This window comes from Elgaria multicarinata, chromosome 3 (genome assembly GCF_023053635.1).
Source record: "Elgaria multicarinata webbii isolate HBS135686 ecotype San Diego chromosome 3, rElgMul1.1.pri, whole genome shotgun sequence".
NCBI classification, from domain to species: Eukaryota; Metazoa; Chordata; class Lepidosauria; order Squamata; family Anguidae; genus Elgaria; species Elgaria multicarinata.
Genome location: NC_086173.1, coordinates 131,270,643 through 131,287,288, shown reverse-complemented (window position 1 = coordinate 131,287,288; position 16,646 = coordinate 131,270,643).

Genomic DNA, 16,646 nt, shown 5'->3' with positions numbered 1-16,646 from the left:
CACTGAGACACATAGAGGCCGAGACTACCTGCCTGTACTTGTCACTTTTGATATGCCAAAAAAAAAAAAAGCCCTTCAATGAGGCACATTTTTCCTCAGAAGTATATTAGATACACCAGTCTGAATTTATAGAACCTCAGGAATTTTGGACACAAGCATCTTGATCTGGTAATCATCTTCCATGCACAAAATCTCCAATGGGATTCTGTTGCCTTTTTTTTTTTAAAGGAGCAGATCCAGTCCTTTGTCTTGCATGCACAGAATCCTATTTTGGAATGTCTTGTACACAGGTAACAAAGGAATCCTCTGCAGACTGGTAGTGTAAACTTGCTAATCTGTGTTCAGATATGCAAAGCATTGTGCATGTGCAAATGGCCATAATGGCAATGCAGAAAGGCTAATTGACCTGTGTTCCCAAATGGACTGCACACATCTTAATGCAGGGTTGAAAGTTACATTTGCAGGAGCTTATTCAGTTCTGAAGGAAGTGAGCAGCTAATTTTCAGGAGCTCTTATATACAGGCATTTGGTTTAAAGTATCGGCCTTGCTAAGTCCGTTGTAGGGGTTTTTACATAGCACAACTATCATCACTAGCAGATGAAACTTCAGTAGTATATGGAGGAACATTTCTGTGATCAAAGGTACTAAAGTAGCCTTCTCCAACCTGGCATCCTCTTGAACTACAACTCCTATCATTATCAGTGGCCTTGGTGATGAGTGTTGCAGTACTCCAGGTTGGAAAAGTCTGCACCAAAGTACCAAGAAACAAGCTGTAGTCATAGTGCCTAGTATGACAGTGTTAATAAATACCAGTGTTTCCGCTGAGTAGTGTCATCTCCTATAATTATTACCTCCTGTGGGAGAGAAAAGAGAATAGCTTTTCTCCCTGCAAGTGTTTACATAAACAATGAGAATAGCAGCCACTGTTGCTATTTCCTTGGCACGAGTGGGTAGGATTGTATATAAAGGACCAAGTAGGCTCTTGCCTCTAAAGTCTCATTAGCTAGTTGTTAAGGTGACATGGGACTCTTTGATCATGATGCAATACAGAGTTAAGTGTCCTTAAATCCATTAATCTCAACAGGTTTAAGCATGCTTATGTCTGTGAAGGATTGTGCCCTTTGTCATCTTTGCTGCAACAGATTAACATAGCTACTCTTCTGAAATTAGCCCCATGTAGTTATTAGGAACAGAAGTGTGGACTCACTATATAATAACAGTACCATTCTGAGAGAAAATAATGCAGAATGCAGTCTTTGACAGAAATACGAATTTGACATTCTACCAGTGGAATTTGAGGAACAGAATATTTGCTGGTAATTTGAGGATATATTCTATTCTGGGCAGCAGTTCCTTGTCTTTAGTAATATCTGCGCAGGAGGGAGAACTTCAGTGGCTGCTACATCTCTCTCATTGCCATACACTCTAGTGGGAATTGCTTGCACCTTTAGAACTTCTTCCTGCCTCTGAACATGTATATTCTTTTTGAGAATAACTCTACTTCCAATGCTAGCTTAAGAAGAATAAGGACCCAACTGCTAAAATGTAGTACGGAAATTTAAGGGGGCCTACAGAGGGAGCAGAACACAGCTCTCTTAAAATACTTGAAAGGTTGTCACACAGATGAGGGCCAGGCTCGATCCTCCCAGAGTGCAGGACATGGAATAATGGGCTCAAGTTACAGGAAGTCAGATTCCGGATGGACATCAGGAAAAACTTCCTGACTGTTAGAGCAGTACGACAATGGAACCAGTTACCTAGGGAGGTCGTGGGCTCTCCCACACTAGAGGCCTTCAAGAGGTAGCTGGACAACCATCTGTCAGGTATACGTTAAGGTAGATTCCTGCAATGAGCAGGGGCTTGGACTCAATGGCCTTGTAGGCCCCTCGCAACTTTACGATTCTATGATTCTATGATGTAGTTGCCCTTGTGACTTGACTTTTAGATACCTGAAAATGGCCTGTAAAGTGTTTTCGGTGTTTGCTAAGTGACAGTAAACAGGTGAAGAAAGCCTTTAAGAGCACATGAAGTATTTTAAAAAATTCACTGCTCAGGTGTGTAGGTGCTACTATGCAAATAAAGTTAATTGAACCCGTAGATGGTACTAGGAAAGTGTTATCGGGCCAGTGATATGAAAAGAGGAGAGGCAAAACAGAAAGGCATGTCACCTCGCCACATCCCTCTTTGTGGTTTAACATGATTTTTGTAGGCCACAAAGCCTAAACTACTTCCCTATTTGCACTTATTTTTTTAAATTGAAATCCCACACGATTTGATCTTACTGTGTAAGAGTGCAGATTAACTGCACTAACAGTATATAGGAAGATTCATATTCCTTCAAGATGTTAGTGGATGGGGGTTTCTCTGACAGGCATCCAAAAGTCAAATAAACCTGTAGAGGAGGCAGAAGGGCAGCTTAACTCAGCTCATAACTTTGGAAAGGACCAAAAGGCTATCTAATATAATCCTCTGTCCCTAAAATGTCTACATAGCACCTCTTCCCACAGGCCAGTGTATGAAAATAATCCATTTAATGGATTAAGGCATAATCTACATAATTGTTTATGCATTTTTTTCAAAAGGTGAAAAATAATCCTGTGTGAGCTGCTTCCTTGTGGACTTTGTTTCTGTGTGTAGGATTCAAGCTGTGCTGTAAGAGGTGTGAAAATGTAATGTTGTCATAAGGTTAGTATGCAGGTTTCTTTTGCAGATGTCTGATGTAGCACTTAGTTCCAGAACAAATTCAGAATTTGTGCAGCTTCTTTTTTTGAAATAGATGTTTCTGTTATCCTTTTTAATATTACATTTCATATACCTTGAGACATCTGTATGACACCCAAGAGCATTCCCACATTTCAAAAGAAATCTCTGATGTGAACCTGGATGTGTTTTCCAAATTCTGAAGCTGGACGTGTTTTAAGGTGACAGATTCTGTAATGCTGTCTTTTGCAAAAAGGCAACTGTAGAATTTGTGCTGTTCACTACTCCATACATGAACCTAGCATTTGGTATTTGGGCCAGTCTGGCAGACTTACGATAAGCTGAGCCCAAAGCTTGGAGATGAGTACGGGTGTGAAACTTCATCTGAAATCATATACTTTCTGTTTTCAGAGTCAAACTTGTAACCTTTTTTGTGTATTCAAAGCTATTCTGAAGTTAAGTTCCAATTATTTTAAGCTAAAGGTGTGGGTTCCTATATAATGAAGGAAAGAAAGGACTTGACTTTGTGGTAGAAGAAGCCATTATCTCTCATACTATTTTATATGTTTACAGAAGTTGCAGTGTTGTGCATTGTTTGTTTTACAAGGAAACTTATTTTTCAATGCTTCTACCTGATATATGAAGGATTTGGTTTAACATTAAAACCTTTCTGCACAATATTAATCGAATTATGCAAGAAAACATTTCCAGTGTGCATTGTATTATTTTGTGATTGCACATTGTGTGCATTGTATTATTTTGTGTGTTTTTTTTTTAAGGGGGGGTGGACTGTAAAGCTCTTAAAGAAATTTTAAAAACAATTATATAAATATATTTACTTTTTAAATGCTTTGCCCATTTAGCATAATAATTTATACTTTGCTACAACTTTCAGCACTATATCACATTTCATTTTTAACAGTAGTTTGCTTTTCAACTTAACTTTATATAAATGCATGTATGTCGTGCTCAATGTTGACGACTTTAAAAATAGCTGTCACTTATAAAATACTGTCTATACTATAAAATACTGTCTATACTATAAATACTTTCTATCATCTTCCATATCCATACATAGTGTTATATTCTGCACCAACATAAGGTCACTAGAAGGGCATTTTCCACTATTATGACTCAGAATAACTACAAATCAATGTAAAATCAGGACATTTAGGGCGAATGTATCCACCAAGTTAAATCTTGTTGTGGTTGGTCCTGTGATGGTGGAGCTACGCTCTGATCACTTTGGCGTCTATCTGGCTATTAGCCATTGTGGTGTAATGAGCTCACTGTGCAATCAATGAATGAGTGGCAACACACACACTTGGGGAGAAGCTCAGTGGTAAATCACATATGTTACATGTAGAAAGTCTTGGGAACAGTCCCTTGAATCTCCTGTTGAAAGGATCTCAAGGGATATGTTGGAGCTGCTGCCAGTTGGACTTCACAGTACTAGCCTAGATTGATCAATGGTCTGACTTGGTGTAGGTCAAGTCTATATTCTCCAAGGCCGGCCCAAGATATTTGGTCTCCTGAGGCGAAGGACAAGATGGCTTTCCCTACCCCGCTTCTATATACAAAAGCCAACCAGGCTGAGAGCTGAATTTTATTTCAAGACTGGCATTGGGACAGCATCTTCCACTGCACCAGAAGTCAACAGGCTAGGTAAGGGGCAGGTTATATGGTACACACAGTGCTGTCCTCCAACACCCTAACCCCACCCCCAACATCTGCTGCCTGAGGGAGTTGTTTCACTCTGCCTAATGGTTGGGTCCACTTGCACCTCCAGTTGCAAAGAAAGTAAACTCAGCCAACGGGGGCACAAGTAATGTGAACTGGCCATCACCCTTGAAATCACACCTATGGGGAAATAATTAAAATCCCAACCCTAAGCATACTTAAGTATGAAAATTTGCTTGAATTCATTTGTTGGAGGCAAGTCCTATGCAGAGTTAGGCATGTCTAAATCTGTTGATTTCAAGCTTAGATGTACCTAACTGTATAGTATCAGGAGGCAAGAGTGCTTGATTTCAGCAATTGTCTAACCCTTAGTCCAAATGATTCAAGGTCAAGAGATCTTATCAAAAGCAAATGAAGCTTTGAAGAGATCCTTTCAAGAGCAAATGAATAACATGTTAAGCGTGTAAATAGCTACCTTGAGCTCAATGGCTTTCTCCCATATTCAAATTGCTTTTGTATATCAGGCTAGAATGTTGACATTCTTGCAGGATTCCAAACGCCAAAATGCTACTTGATGAAGGTTTGCCCAGCAAAGTTTCGCATCTCCCCATTTTTCCTGATGTAAAACACAACATCTAGGATTGTGCTTCACTTTTAGATCCTGAACACTTTACATAAAAATATGACCTATGTGTCAATAGGACGTCTGAGGAATCAGCCTTGTTGTGTGCTGTCTAACATAAACTTTGGTTTGTAAGCACAAAACCTTGGAAGCAAGTTCTATTGAAGCATTTCTTCAAATATGCTTGCTGGAAATAACTGAAATAATTCAAGTTTTTTTCCCCTTTAACCCTTGTTAGTGGTTAGTCCACTGATAGTCTGGTCCTGTGTAGCTATATGAGTATATGCAGCAAAGTAATACAGATTTTGATACAAGTGGAAAGTGAAAAACAGAAATTGCTTTGTGTATGTGTAGCTGTATAAGTGTTAGTATGTCTGTGAGCAATTGCAATCAATGTCATGCCACTTAAGTGTCTTGTATATTTTTATTCGACAAGTGCACCAAAATGCTTATAGCTCCTAAGGAGGCAATTACAGTGCATTTCAAAGTCATTTACAATTTTAGGCTTACATGTAAATAAATAAACATTTGAGCAAATCTTGTATTTGAGTAGCCTCGTGTTTTTCTAGAACAAATTAAAATGTCCTTTTCTGATTATCTGATAATCTGGCGGCATATATACCCACACAAGAACATACATCTGCCCTAGCCAGAAATAAATACGTCCTTTAAATTGGGACTTCAATAGGGACTGCTTGTTAATTTCAGTTGGTATTGCCTAAAATAAAAGCCATGAAAGTGTTACAGGTATAAAGCAGTACAAGCAGAGATGTAAAATTTCTGAAAATATTGAAGCCATGGAAAAATCCTGGGGTGGTTTCTGGGGATTTTTTTGGGGAAGCGGAATTTTTTGGGGACGGGATAGAATATATATAGAGAGAGAGACAGACAGACATTATTAATTATTATTATTATTTATTACATTTATATACAACCCCATAGACCAAGCTCTCTGGGCAGTTTACAATGATTACTTCACAAACCTCTTTAGGATGGCCTTCCCCAAACTGGTGCTCTCCAAATGTTTTGGACATCTCCTGCAGCCAGCATGGCCAGTGGTCAGGAATGCTGGGTGTTGTAGTCTAAACCATCTGAAGGTCACCAAGTTGGGGTAAGTTGCTTTAGGTACATAAAACGTCCTCTTTTTTTCTTGGTCCTTCAAGGATAGGTGACTGAATAGATGTCGCCAAACAGTTGCCTCTAGTCAAGTCGAGACTTGTGAGAGTAGAACAGCATGCACTTGGCCAGACCATCTCCAATTACCTATGGGGCATTGTTTTGTTGAATTTACCTGAATTTTTTAATCAATATTTAATAACAGTCTTTTTCAACCTGGTGCCCTCCAGATGTTTTGGACTACAACTCCCAGCATTCCTGACCATTGGCCATGTTGGCTGGATCTGAAGGGAGTTGAAGTGCAAAAAATGTGGAGAACACTAGTTTAGGAAGGCTAGGTTAGAACACTTGGTTGGAAACCTAAGCACTGGTTCCACAATTATCATGGTCAACCCATTCTGTGGGTAAATTATGAAGCTGTATCATAGACTCATAGAAGATTAGAGTTGGAAGGAGCCTATAAGGCCATCGATGCAGGAATCCATAGTAAAGCATACCTGACAGATGTCTGTTCAGCTGCATCTTGGATGCCTCTAATGTGGGAGAGCCCACGACCTCCCTAGGTAATTGGTTCCATTGTCGGACTGCTCTAACAGTCAGGACGGTTTTCCTGATGTCCAGCTGTAATCTGGTTTCCTGTAATTTGATCCCATTATTCTATGTTCTGCACTCTGACTTGATTGAGAAGAGATCCCGGCCCTCCTCTGTGTGACAACCTTTCAACCTTTCAAGACCTTTTTATTCTCCCAGTATTTTAACAGTCTATAAATTAATTCTAACTTTGCTGTTTTAAATTTGTATTTTAAATTTGTATTTTTGCATTGCTGCTGTTTTTATCTTGGTTGTGCTTTTATATTGTTTTTTATATTATGGTTTTATACTATTGTTTTGTTTTGAATTGTCTTAAATTTGTAAACAGCCCAGAGAGCTTCGGCTATAGGGCGGTATAGAAGTGCAATAAAAAAATAAGTACTTGAAGAGTGCTATCATGTCTCTCTGTATCTGGGTGAATTGGGTAGGTGGTTTGTGCTGGTGCAGAGAGAAAAATGGGTTATTACGTATACAGTAAGATTGGCCAAGAAGCCAGTTTAGGTACTTTGCAAAGCGGCCATCTTTGGAGATTCCACATTATCTTTTCGTGTTGGATGATTAAAAAATCAGTTGCTTTGAAATCATCTTGACGCCCAAATCGTAGAATGATCTTGCACACATGTTCTGACTTTTGGAAAGTCCCTTTGTTAGCCTGAGGACAGGATGAATACTTAACAGAAGCTGCTGTGGTGTTCAACTTCCTCACTGTTTTGATGGATGTGAGTTTGGGAACCCTTGATAAGATTGATTGAGCCTTTATGCTTACTTTTCAAATGTTGCTCATGGAAAGTTATTGAAACTGGGCCTCAAAAATAGTGACAAAACATGTCTGGTTTGCTACACAATGAATTGGTTTCACTCACAAACGTAAATCTCTGGGGTGAGCAAACGGCAGAGGTGGCGGTTCCCTTTCTTTGCACACAAAGGGAGGCACAGTACACACTTTGCACAGTTTATCCATGCTACTGGTTTTACTGGTTTCATTAGGTGCTACTGCTGTTATCTGACCAATTACCTTGTATTTTGGGTTTTTGAATTTGTACACCACCCAGAGAACACTTGTGTTACTAGATTTTTTAAAAAATATCGTAATTATGTGAAAAATAGAATTAATAAATTCCAAGCCAGGGACTTGGAAAATTAGGGGGAGACAACAAAGGGAATTTTAGATAGTTGTTGCCCCAATTCAGAGGGACGCTAGCTTCCTTTTCCTTTGATCCAAAATCTCAGTTCAGTTGCACATCGCTGCAAAAGAAAAAGAAAATATCCATGGATGATCTAATACTCGGGGGTATTCTCTGGATAAGAATTAGAACCCATGTCTGTTATCAATCCTGCTTGATTACATGAGACTTCAGAATATTGTCCAGGATCCAAAGGATATCGAAACTACTTCCCTGAGGTCAAGAGTGTCTTACTGTTTTTCTTGAACAGCAGCTCCAACCACCACCATGTTGCATAACGTGTGTGTGTGTGTGTGTGTGTGTGTGTGTGTGTGTAGGGTTACTATTAATGCAGGCTCCACAGACCAGCATCCACTAGTCACATTTCTAGAAGGGTATACGAGTTAGGAAGACTGGAAATTGAAATAGGAACACTATTATTTATTAATTTATTATTTATTTATTTAAAACATTTATATCCCGGCCTATAAGATCTCGGGGTGGCATACAGATAAAAGCATACAGTATAAAACAGTAAATCTACACAGCTAAAAACAAATTAAACCATAAACCAAGTTAAAACAATATATAATTTAAAAGTAGTAAAACTATTAAAACAGTTAAAACAATGTGACAACTTAGTGAATTCAACCATTTAAAGCTTCGTTAAAAAGCCATGTTTTCACTTAGTGCCAGAATAAAATCAGCGTTGGCGCCAGTCGGGCCTCCAAGGGGAGGGCATTCCACAGTCGGGGTGCCACAACAGAGAAAGTCCTCTCCCTTGTCCCATCATAGCGAATGTGTTGTGCTGGTGGGATGCGGAGAAGGGCTCCTCCAACAGATCTCAGGTCTCAGGCAGGCATATATAAGGAGAGGCGCTCCCTCAAGTATAGAGGTCCCAAGCCGTTTAGGGCTTTAAATGTCATTACCAACACCTTGAATTCCGACCGGAAGCATATAGGCAGCCAGTGCAATTCCTTTAAGACCGGTGTTATGTGGTCTCTGTAAGATGTACCCGCCAGCAGTCTAGCTGCTGCATTTTGCACTAGCTGCAACTTCCGAGTCGTCTTCAAGGGCAGCCCCATGTAGAGTGCATTGCAGTAGTCTAATCGGGAGGTTACCAGTGCATGCACTACTGTGGCTAGGTTGTCCCTGTCCAGGAAAGGCCGTAGCTGGTGGATCAGCCGAAGCTGACCCCAAGTACTCCGTGCCACAGAGTCCACCTGGGCCTCCAGTGACAAAGATGAATCTAGGAATACTCCCAAGCTACGCACCTGCTCCTTCAGAGGGAGCACCACCTCATCCAGAACAAGTTGCTTACCCAATTCCCAGACTCGGGAACCACCAATCCACAGAGCTTCCGTCTTATCAGGATTCAGCTTCAGTTTATTGGCCCTCATCCAGCCCATTACAGCCTCCGGGCACTGGTCCAGCACCTTCACAGTCCCAGCTGACTCCAATGATGAGAAGTAGAGCTGAGTATCATCAGCATAATGATGGCACCCAACCCCAAAACCCCCAATGATTTCACCCAGCGGCTTCATATAGATGTTGAACAGCATGGGGGATAGAATAGAACCCTGTGGCACCCCACAGCTTAATATTATCCCATCTCAAATTTTTCTGTATCGACTAGCATATCTGGCAAACAATGTAAGATGAACTGTTTGTGTTGTGTACTGTTGATGTTTTCGTTATATGGTAAAACTATTATCTATCTTAGAACAAAAATGAAATAAAACATAAAAATATTAGAGTTGGGGGGGCTAAGAGTGTGTAACACCATACTATTTCTTCTGTGCTAAAATCTCATCAAACTATAGCTACAAAGCCTGAACTAACCAGATCCTTGATTCAATAATGTTCCTTGATATGTTTTTTTGTACCCTGGACAGCTATTGTTTCTTCTCCTTATTGGACATTACTGAGACATAATATGTACAGCCACCAGGAGGAATGTTAAAGATGGATGAGCCTTGTCAGTTATTTCATGGAATGACAAATTGGCTCTGCTGTTCTGAAAACTGAAAAGAACGGGAGAGGGGGTGGGAGGGGGTGTCCCTGTCAGCCTGGAGGTTGTTTGAGAAGCCACTGCCACTTGAATTGTATGAAAATAACCCTTAGGGTGGTTCAAGAAAGAGAGGCCATCTTCTCAAGGAGTTATCTCTAAATGTATTCAGAGATATTCTGAGGTACATTAACACTTAAAGGACGATTCATGGGTGTTTCCCCATTTACTTCATTCTTATAAGAGAGAAGTGATGGGGAAGGTGAAGAGTAGGACTCAAAAATGAAAGGGTGGCAGAAGAGAGAAAGCTTCAAGCTGGGGCTTCAAAGTACTAATCGATTGTGTGAAGTTTACTTAATGCATATTATTATTATTATTATTATTATTATTATTATTATTATTATTATTATTATTACTACTACATTTATATCCTGCCTTTTTCCTTCAAGGAAGCCAAGGCAGCGTACATAATCCTCTCCATTTTATCCTCACAACAACAACCCTGTGAGGTAGGCTGGGCTGAGTCTGTGACTGGCGCAAAGTCACCTAGTGGGTTTCCACGGCTGCGTTGGGACTAGAACCCGGATCTCCCGACTCCCACTCCAACTCTCTAGCCGCTTCACCACACTGGCTCTTGGGTCACACTAGAATAATGCATTTTCCTTTTTCTAGTATGACCCATCCAGTATATTACCGACGAGTGAATGGGCTTCTCTACATGAGGCTTTTATTTTACACTCTTCATTGGTCGCTCACGGTTCTCTGCATGTCCTTTGCACAATGTTGCCAAGCTCTAGGGCCTCTCCAGTGTTTTCTGGCCATTATAGCAGCTTTATTCTCAATGGAGAAAATGAATTTCCTGCTATATCACAGCTATACTATAACACCATCTAGTGGCGGTATAATGAAACATAGAACTTGCCCAGAATGAAAATCCCGGGGGGGGGGGGACACATGTAAAGGAGCCGGTCTTAATCCTGTAAGGAATCTGGAAGCAGAAGCCCCAATAATGGTGCAGGATTTTAGCGTCATGTAGAAAAGCCAATTATTACATTTTTATTGTTATATTTTTATGTTTATACTATTGTTGTTCACTTTGTTAGTTGACTAGAAAGTGGTATATAAACCTGTGTATATAAATGCTAACACAACTCAAGAAAGTATGTGTCAAAATGAGACATGTGACAATCCATTGATCAAAATGCTTTGGGCAATCTCCACATAAGGAATTACCACTTGGAAGCACCAGCTTGAGCCTTGAGCCTTCCTTTGATCTTTCTACTACATCAGCACTAAACTAGATGGGCCATGATGTGAATTGTCTCTTAAGCAATTAATGGACACACGCATTTCTTCTAAAATCTAGGTAGCCATTGCTTATTCTGATTTTACTCCAAACATGAAGGATCACAAATGCCATCACACAAATGCCAGCGGTGATCTCTACACCTTTTAGAAGTGTAATTTCCCCACCGACATAGATCACCCAGAGTAGAATCCATAGAGGTGGATGAACTTAGGAGGCAGTGGAGGCCCCATTCCACATTATATGATACCTTGGAGATTGCTTGTTCCCAGTAGTGCAGCTAGGGTTGGACCTTGGAGCCAAAGGGCCCTGCAGCCCAGAGGTTCCCCTAGAGAACAGCAGATACAGAAGCAAACTCCATTTTATCCATGTAGACATGATGGTTTAAATGAGTTAAAATGCAAAGCTGCCCATGCTCAGGGTAATCTAAAGGCGGGGTGGGGGTGAGGGTGGTTAAGCCCCGGGTCTAAAGTCACCTAGCTGTACCATGGCTTGCTTCCATGTCTACAAGCAGTCTTAAGAAATCATAGGGCTTGGATGGATCATTTTGAATGGAACCTAAACCAATCCAAGTACATGCAGAAAGCACATACGTTTCTTTGAACAAAATTGCCCTAGGCCAGTACAGGTCAAAGATCATTAAATACCTAATTGGAGCTTCATTAGTAAGAGCAAAACAGCTGCTCAGCACACACTGTACCTAATCACAGTTCAGGCAATGCTGGTCAGGCCAGCGGGCTAACAGACAGCAGATAATATGAAAGTTAACTGGTGTGTTCATAATTGGCCCTTATTGTGCAAACATGCACTTTACTTAATGTGATGGGCCAGGCACATAGGGTTTTTGCTACCTTAAGTTTCTGCCTTGCTCCCAAATTGTTTATCCCACCCCCGAAGAAACAGACCCTATAAAAGCCTCCAGTAGACTACCACTATGTAGCTCTTGCACAGGACTAGAACACTTTGTTCATATCCTCCGATGAAATGAACCCAACATTTTCCGGGTAACATTTATTTGATTTCTACCTTTTTCTTTTTTCTTTTTTGCTCCAGAAGCATCCCTGAGGCACTGTACAGAACATAATACACTATCATACAGTCCCTTCCCAGAGGGGTGCAGGTCTTTTTACTGCTTTATATTATATGTGGAGAGGGAAAACACCCCCACCTCCCTGCCTAGGTTGCCTTTCAGTCCAAAAGACAATGTCCCTGCCCCCTGCCCCCAGCAAAATAAGTTACTTGACTTGAAAGCATGGCATGTGGGCTGCTGTGATTGGAACTTAAGTTCTAAGAGGAGGTCTTTTTGGCTGTCCAGAGCTACTGCTTTATAGAGGTATTGAAGTGCATGGATAACTGTTGGTATATGCACATTACACATTCCATATACCGAATTTTATTCCGAATTTTCCAAAATACCACAAGAAATGTCAGTGTGTTAATGTGCAAGAGGGACATAGAGGGCATGTCTAGACTGGGCAATATCCTGGGGATTGTCCTGGGATTGTCCCTGTGCACATGGCATCCCGAGTACAGGGAGGGAGTACAGGCCCGCCATCGTGGTTTTGTCCTGGCTCCTCATGAGTAAATGCAAGGAACCGGGTTCAGAGCTCCTCAGGAGCTCTGTGGCCATCGGGGGTGTGGTGGGGGGAGCACAAGGTTTTTTTTAAAAAAAACCAACAACTTACAATTATGTTCGAGCCCTCATGCACTCATTTTCCTTTAAAAAAAATTAAAAATGGCGGGCGCGACATCGTCTTCTTCCTGGGATGTCACGCGCTGCATGTAGATGAGGGGAATGATCTCATGATCATAAAATCCTGAGATCATGCCCCTCAACTTCCCCCCCCGCCCCCCCGTCTAGCCATGCCCCAGAGTTACAATGATGGGATCGTAATAATTTGTCAAAAGTGTAGATCTGGCCCAGGTTACTGAGCATGTGCAGTGGACATGCATGACCCTATGCTTTCCAGTAGGAAGGTTCAGAGCCTCACAGGGCACTTGCTAACTCAGCATGGTTTGCTGATTTTGAGTCCAATGGTGGTGGTCAAGCAGAGAATTTAGAGCATTGTGGAAGCTGCTACTAAATGTCTTGAGCCGATTGCAACCATTTTATGCACTTTGTAAAATCTTTGGAGTTACATTTTAGTTAGGCCCCTCCCTTGTCTCCATTCCCAAAGTCTCCCTGCCTCTCTCCAGGCTTGTTATTTTCTTTGGTGTAGTCAAGATTGAAGGAAAAGCCCTGTTTTAGGGCTCCTAATTTTAAAGTTTAGTTTGAAGTTGTAATCAAATGCTGAGAGGCCAAAGAGGAGCCTGTGCCCCTTTGTTTCCCCGAGTATCTGTGAACCAACCAGAAAGTGAAATGCTTGCGTTTCTATTTCTGCTCTATTTTCCTTTCCTCCTATAAATCTATCCATCTCTGTCCTGCACCCACCATTTTCACCAGCACTCAAGTTTTCCCTTGGAAAATAGTAGCAATGCACAATCTTTTCGGCCTGAAGGCTTTATCAAATGTTGGGGGTGGGGTGGTGGGCACATGCATGCACACACACACACACACACACACACACACACACACACACACACACACCCCACACTCACACTAAGGTGGTGGTAAGGGAAGGCTTTAACCTTGCCCCCATCCCAGTGATCCCACAGGAAGCTTGCAGGTTGTTAAGCTGTGCATAAATTTCCTGTGTGCATGCCATAGCTTTGGAAAAGGTCCCTTTGGTCTTGTGTATGTTTTGACATGCATATACATATGAGTATGCATGTGAACAGAGGATGCATGGCAACAGTAGCCTGTTCTAGACAAGGTTGCACTCCTTCTGAAAGAGCTGTGTGGATTGGAGTTGCTCTTTGATTCAGCTCTGTCACTTGAGAACTTGGTGGCCTTGGTGGCCAGGAATGCCTTTTACTAGCTTTATCTGGTTTCCCAGCTATGACCATTCCTGGACAGGGATAGTGTGCCCATGGTCGTACCTCGTGTTCTGCTAACCTCCCGATTGGATTGCTGTTGTGACTTGTACATGGGGCTGCCCTTGAAGATGACTCATGTTTCAGCCAATGCAGAATGCAACAGGCAGAACTGTAACCAGTACAGCCAGGTGGGATCAGATTACACCAATTTTGAAGGAGCTCCTTATTTGCTTCCAAGCTCAGTTCAAGATACTAAATGTGCTTACCTTTAAAGCCCAGAATGGCTGTGGCCCAAATATCTGAAGAATATCTCTTTCGTTATCAGTTTGCTCATGTCTGAGATAATCAGGGGAGGCTCTTCTCTAAGGACCTTGGGTACTTTATGTGTTGTGGTGCCCCAATTAGGAATTACCCTACACATGGAGGTGCAGCTGGTGCCAACATTGCAATCTTTCCAGTGCCAGTTCAAACCTTGTTGTTTGCTCCGGCATTGTTTGAGATGATTTGTCTGTATTGGGTTTGCTGTCCTCCACCCACCCTTTGGTCTAATTATCATGATATTGTTATTTTGTTTTTGTTGCATATTATATGGTGAATGTGACCATACTCTTGTACATGCCTTGGTATCTGCAAGGATGAAGGATGGCTCAAAAATATTTTAAATAAATAATCAATTTCTTTAAATCCTCCACATTCCAGATTCTCTGAATCTGGGCAAAAAGTTGATCTAGTAGTTACAGCTCCTGAACATGTCCATCAAAATGCAAAAGAAATAAAATGCCTGTTCTCATGTCTCATATCTTTCCATTTCCCCAGCAGGCCTAAATACATATACTTATATACCACTTAATATAACAACAACAACAACCTTTAAGTGGGATATACTAAAATGTAATACAATATAAAATGTTATAAAATAATAAATAATTAAAAACATAACAGCAAAATCAATAAACAATAAAACAATATTACAGGCCAGGGAAAGCCTGTGTAAACAGATAGATTTTCAAAAGGCATGCAAACCTTGTCATGGTTAATGCCTCTCGAAGCATGTGTGGGATAGCGTTCCAAGGAGTGGGAGCCACTGCTGAGAAGGACTGCTTTTTTGATATTATCTGGCAACATTCGCCTCTGAAGATCTCAGAGGTCAACTGGGTGTATATAGGGGAAGGCAGTCTAGGTAAAGGCCCCTCTGCATCCATCCTTCTCCTAATGCTTTCCCCTCTATCCTAGTTCCTCACTTCCTCCAACAGCTGATGGTCTCATACACCATGGAGGCTACATCTGTCCCACTTTTGCACCTTGAGAAGCCTGCCCTTTGTCTATCAAACTTTCTGCCCCACTGCAGTCCTAACCTGAGCCCAGTGGGAAGGGATCCCTATCAACCATTGCCTAGCAACAAAGACCTAGCATGTGTGGCAAAGCTTTTATTGATCGGCATCCAGGATGGAGATCTTGAAAGTGTGTGGGACTGGCAACCAGTCACTTCAGAGGCTCTACAGGCAGCAGGTTAGCAGATGTTAGACCCTGTTGTATCAATGGTGCCATATTTCTAATTCCACCAGCACATCAGGGTTTCCACAAAATCCTAAACTCCGTCAGCCAGCGGGGTGCTGTCTACATGCCCTATTTACCATGGGGTAGCTGTGCAGTGGCGCTGTGTTGGTTATACAGAACAGCAGCCAATTTGCAGCCACCACAGGGCTTCTCCCCTTAAAAATCACAGACTTACTGTGACTTTTTCCTTTCCTCCAAGATCACCACCATATTTCCACTATCTGTTGGTAGTGATCTTGCTTCATGTGGATGCTGGGGGAGTTCTGGGGGCAAATCGAGGTCCATGGTAGGTTGCCTGGGGCGTGGGAAGACAGGGTGGATGGCAGGGGTCATGTTCCATGAGCCCAATGGCCACGGTAAAGCCTGCACTCCCTCCTGGTGACCTCGCTCCAGCGAGAAAAGTCAAGGAAAGTACCCAACTTTTTCACTGCGCAGCTTCATCTATTTGCTCCCTGGTGGCAATGCAGCACCGATTCGCAGCCACCACAGGGCAAAAGACCTTTAGACAGCCCCCGGACACTGTAGCTTTTCTCGCGTTCAAAGGTATTTCTCTCCACAACAACCGGGGTGGGGTGGGGGGGACACTATCAGAAAATAGGCAGAAAAATAAAATAAAAGTTTAAAATAATTCAAATAAAATAGATGGCTTTCCACTTATTTAGCAGTCAGCTGCATTCATAAAATAATGAGCAGACTTCACAAGCAAGATGATGAAAAACTGAGATAAGTGTCCAAAGGTATAGTCTGACAATTTTGTAATTGTGTTTTTAGACTGTTGGTTGTTTTATTATGCTTTTCATGGTTTTAATTTTTGTGAACTGCCCAGAGAGCTTCGGCTATTGGGCGGTATAAAAATGAAATAAATAAATAAATAACCAAAATAACCTTAGCGCCATCCAGCTGCTAGAAGCCACATTTTGTGTAATTCTCCCCACAACCCTTTCATTTGCAAGTCGATACTCATTGCTTGGTTGCTAATTGGACCA